This window comes from Bombus impatiens, unplaced genomic scaffold (assembly GCF_000188095.3).
Source record: "Bombus impatiens unplaced genomic scaffold, BIMP_2.2 scf_0775, whole genome shotgun sequence".
In the NCBI taxonomy this organism is placed as follows: Eukaryota; Metazoa; Arthropoda; class Insecta; order Hymenoptera; family Apidae; genus Bombus; species Bombus impatiens.
In genome coordinates, this window is record NT_177194.1 from 148,556 (window position 1) to 154,472 (window position 5,917).

The window sequence follows — 5,917 nt, forward strand, 5'->3', positions numbered from 1 at the left end:
TCAAATAAATACAAAGACTAAAGTATTATCATTTTGTAGTGTTAAACAAAATAAATCTCGGAATATGAGTGATAACATGTGTGCAGCAGTATATATGTAAACTTCACTTTACCCGTGCTAAGAGCTTTCTTTTTCTTTTTTTCAGTCGCCTCATTTGTTCTTTTCTACAAATTATTTATCCATACGGAAATCCGTTACCTTACGTCATTCGCATGACCTGTTTCTGCTTGCCACCAGCTTCAATCCTTCTGTTGGCAATGTCGGCACTGTAAAACTGCAATCTGAATTCTTCAACGAACAAAAAATGACATCATGTTTTCTTAATTCACTTGTCTTAATTCACTTCATTTCGATAAATGATCCTATTCTATGTATTTACTGTTTTTTGTGTACACTCTGATACATTAACTTATCCAATAATTTTTCTAACCTTAATGTATAAGTACAATAAATATATATCCCAAAGAAATAAAGAAAATTTTAACTAAATAAATTTTTCAAATCAAAAGCGAACTAGCAATATTTTAGGAGTTTTGTTTATATATCTTCACTTTCATATGGAAAGCATTGATTAACACTAGTCAAGACCGGTCGAAGGCACTCCGAAACAGCATTCACACTGTGCCTGCAATCCAGTGACTGAAACGCAACGAGTAGCCGTAGTAGCATGCGTTTAATTTCACGCCACCACTCCTTGCTCTCTCTTTCTTTTCTTATTGTTTTGTTGGCTATCTTCCTCGTACATTCTAAACTCCGCCTGTTTTACTTTCCCTTCTTCTTAAACTTTTTAATAATTAATTTTTCATTATCTTTTTTTCATTCTTTAATCAAGAAGCTTGTTTCTTTCTTCTTTTTATAAATGCTACGTAACATATGTACATATTACAGTTAGTTTTAAACCTACCTTTTAATATAGGTTAAGTACATGCGATTACTGACATTTGAATTATGTCCAGCATGCTTTACTTTATATTTTCTCATAAATATATAATATGATATTATATATAATGTAAAGTATATTTGAACGTGTTGCAATTTTTCTAAGAAACTATATATATTTTTCTTATCTAAGATAAACTTTCCCAGCTCAATATATATGGATTCTTTTTAATCTTTTTAATATAATAATGTTAAGAAATCATACATAAAAAGCTGATTAATTTCTAATACCTAAATATAGGTGAAAATAATACTACTTACGAAATTATTTCCGAAAATACTGTATATAGGATTTTACTTTATTTTCTAAAACTAAATATTAATTTTAATCATTACTTTTGGACTGTTAAAAGCATATTTACCATATATGCAATATAGATATGAGATAGGTTCTATATTATGCTAGCAACCATATTAATATTTTAATATTTTTCTAATAGACAGATGAACAACTTGTATTAGATATGAAAAACTTATAATATTACTACGGTAATATCTGTATTACATTTTTGTCCACGTTTATTATGTTTACAATAGTTTTGTAACTGTTATAATTTTGAAATCTCCTTCCAATTGACAACAATTATATATGAATTATTATCATATAAATTAGTTCATTTTTCTGTGTATATCATTACACGACATGTAATGTACAAACATTACTTACCTAATGAGTAATTTTACAGTAACAGGTATTGAAATTTATCTCCTGAATGCAATGTTGTTGGATATTACAAATATATAAGAGAATTTTTTACTTATTGTGTCTGTTTATGGTGATACGTATTGTTACTGATATGCGTGCATGGACCTCGATAAAAGGAAAGCAAAGTCATTTCTATATTTTGAACTATAGATATCTACAGACACAGATTTGTTGCTCTGTGTATATCATTAGAAACGAATGAGATAATAATTTGAAGAATAATCATAATTATATAATAATTAAATCATAATATATAGATCACTATACTACACTAAGATCACGGAGAAAGAATGTTATAAACATATTATACATATACATACATATACTGAATATTTATGTTTCATAATGGATCAAGTTGAAAAGACAATTTTAATATATTTTATATCTTTAAAACTATTGACACTTTCATACATCAGGATTATGTAACATAAAAGAAATAAATAAAGCTAATGTTTTATTGATTTCTGATATGCAGTTTTAAATTATTTTTGACAAATCTTTAAAATTTAGCACATATATAAAAGTATAACATTTTCTTAATTATATATATATACAATGGGGCATTAGGATCTCCCATAACCACAGCAGAGTTTCCTATACAAATAAATGACTGTTTATATATATATATAATTTACATGATTATCTTTACTCCGTAAAAGATGTTTGTACTAACACTGGCGTAAAATTTAGATAAGTATGCTAAGAAAATATGAGATGACAACAGTACAAAGTTGAAGTCAATGTAGAGGAGTATAGCTTCTGAAGTGAAAGTCTATTTACCATGACTTTTTAATGATGGGAAACCATTTCTGTGAGAAAGACTGTACATTGGTCCTGTTTTTAGTAATACTATATTTGATTTGAATATTAAGAATTTTATATATATATTATATATATATATATATAGAAGTATATATTAAGAATTTTAATAATGATAGAATAAATAAAAGGTAATTTTTAAAATGTTTAGTGATAGAATTAGCAATTGAATTAAAAAATAGAAAAAGATACGAGTCTATTGTACGTATACATATTTATATATTAACAAAAAAATTGAATATTCTTAATAAGATTTAAAACCATGCATTCACTTCTAATCCTCAGGAATGATTGGCATAACATAAACCTACTTTAATTTATAATCATGAAAGGTATTGATTTGTCTGAAGAATATTCAGTTTTTGCAAAGTTAGCAGAATGTTAGAATAATCGGAAGGTCAACTCAAAATGTTTTATTAACTTAATTACTGTGTTTGTAATAGTGAAGAAAGCAAAGTGCAAATCAAGATTCTTGTAATTGCGAACAGATATATTGACTACTTAAAACTAACCATTGCCATTTAAAAAAGCTAGAGGCCAAAGAAAAGTTCTTTAACTACTTTTAATACTTTATTTCATTGGATATTACGACTAGCTTAAAGCAGATATGTTCTGGGTAAAAACATTCATAGTAGTGAATAGCATACTAATGATCAGAGTCAAACTGTTAATATGGCTTTTATGCTTGTTTTGTAATTCATGTTTGCAATTTTAAAAATAGTTATGTATTGGTCAAAATTGGAAGCATTCTGGTAGTCATAAAAGATGTCGAGTAGGATTTTTCAGCTGCACAGTTTGTATTTATGAGTGAAGTTTTACGAGCTTCATTTCATAACATCTTTTAGTTTTTCAAGGAAAATTATTACAATTGATATAAAATATTTCAATAACCAATAAAACTAATATTAATATTATTTAATGTCACTTAAGAAAAACTATACAGAAAAAGAGAAAATAATATGTTTATTGAGTTATTGATATAAAATTAATAGCTCAGATTGTTTATACATAATTTCTTAGTTTTTATACTAGAAAATTTATTATACTATGAAACCTGTTAAATTTGTTACATTGCAACATTTAACTTGAAGCAAAAGCTTTGAGAAAGAAATTGATTCTATACTAAAAGTAGAATATATAATGCATTTATTTTCCATTTTATCATTATTTCTCTTACAGCATTTAGTATTTGACCAAGCGTTACCTTAAATATGTATACATCGACCAACCAGCTTTACTGCTTCCTTTTTGTGAAATGTGTATGCTTTGTGCAATACAAATAAAATGACTACATTCATTGTTACCGTATAATCACGACAATGTCGTTAGTTGTTAAGCATCACGAAAACATTATGTGATGCACTATATATCAATGTTTATACAAATAAATAATAATAATACACAATAATAATAATTGTAAAAGGAATAATGAATATATTTTATTTCAACTAAGCAATAAACTATTATAAAGTTTAAAGTACTTATGACGAACAAGGCAGATACAACAATTTTTCATCGTTAAATATATTTAGACCGATTACTTATAGTTACTGATCAATAACATTGATAAATCGACAAACTGAGTCGAACTTAGAATATATTTAAAAATTCATTTATTAATTAAGCTTAAAATTATATAATGCTAGAAAGCATTCGATTATATCGTCTGGTTAAGAGACGAAAGATAAACCATCAAGACACAGACCATTTATGGTGGTTGGAGAACTTCGGTACATAATATATACTGATCGTTGATCAATAAGTCTGCAGAACGTACTTACAAACTCGAACAGTAGCATATGAGAGTAATATAACGTAATGCAGAGGTTTCAAACATAAAGCCTACTTCGAAACTATTCTTTTTCACTACAGTATCAAGTATAAATATTTAAACATGAGCTTTTATAAATAAATGCAAAAAATAAAAATTAGAAATATTTACTATACAAACAATAGAAATGTTTATATAGCGTTATAAATTATTTTCAATGAAATATTTACAGTGATGTATTATATTGACCACTAATATGACTTGAATATGATCATTCAATAAATATTATGCAATCTAAAATGTGGGATGATTGTTTGATGATGATTGAAAGACATTGAGAATTAGATGTATAAATAAATAAATCTATAAAAAACATAGTTGTCTTTTATAAAACTTTTATTTTCATTAAAATATTAATTTGCATAAATAGGGACTACCATGGAAGAAGAAGAGAATCGACATCAATACAACTATGTACTTACACAGAAAGTAATTACAAGTAATCTGTACGTCACTGCTTCAGGATATTTCTGCACATGTGCAAAATGTTTTGTTATAGTTTCCTAGCCTCCATGACGCCATTGTTGCGTCGAGGTCAAATTATTCACTGTTAACCTTATCTTCAATTTTGCTTTAAAAAACAAAATTGTATATGTTGGTATGTTATTTATTCCTTTACCTTTAATTCTCTTTGTCTTCTTTTCAAATAAATATTTGCAGTAAAGTCAATGGCGGATTCAGACCTATCACCCTACGACCAAAGAGCAATAAAACATGAAAATATTATTTCATCCCTGAAAAACTTGCTAGGCAGGTATATAATTAATTAAATAATTTGCAATGAACAATACATATGAATCATAAAATATCATAAAAAATGGCATTATATAGTACTAGTGATTTTTACATTTCAAATGCAACCGTTATTTAGTAATAGGATACTTTCTGTTATATTAATGTGCTACTTTTTATGAGTATATTATCTCTTTCCAGTTCTCTGTAGTTTTCAGTTTAACTGCAATAAACACCGACGTGTAGCTATAAATTTTCTTTTCAAACGCTTACTTCATCCACTGTAGTTATTGAATAGATTTTAATTAGAATGTTTGCTATACGTTTGACTTCCGTAATACTTCGAAATGTTCCATATATTTTGTTCCTGCACTTACATTACCTGTTTTTATTATTTTCTTTATTTAGTGTCTTAGGTTTCTTAAAATCATCTTCGTTATCTTTATCTAATTATCTTAAATATGACAACAGATCATGTATCGTGATAATAATATGATTGCACATTAAATTCTACTATTATTATTTTTTGACATAATATGATATAACTTAACTTTTACACATAATCATTATTATGATTGAAACGTATGGACAAAGGAAAGCTTTCGTTTTCCGACTTGTCATTTTACTTAAATTATTTAAATCCCTGTCTTTTATTTTACACGACATGCTTAATATCTGATTCTTGACTTGGATAACACAGTTTTATCTTAAAACATTTGGCAATCATTCTTGATAAGAAGAATAATATTACAAGGAAACGTGAAATACACTTTTGTTGGAGCAATCAGTGGATAAACGATACTGCTTGGAAGTTGGAACACAGGCGACCTCTGTACTGTTCAACGTACTTACATATTATATAATAGCATGAGTATGTGTATATACATATA

The 5,917-nt window shown here is 26.8% G+C and overlaps 1 protein-coding gene across 3 annotated transcripts in view; it reads right to left on the minus strand.

The window, feature by feature from the left end:
* The window catches only part of LOC100744222 (EH domain-binding protein 1), a 54,663-nt gene extending 48,760 nt beyond the window's left edge, over window positions 1-5,903 (minus strand). Inside the window, exon 1 of one of the 3 annotated variants that reach the window (XM_033323099.1) lies at window positions 4,718-5,903. The gene's annotated coding sequence lies outside the window, so the exon portion shown is untranslated. Of the gene's footprint in view, window positions 1-198; window positions 1,015-4,717 lie in introns of those variants that run through there. The other 2 variants (XM_033323098.1, XM_033323100.1) reach the window with 2 other exon arrangements.
* Window positions 5,904-5,917: the final 14 nt, after the last annotated feature.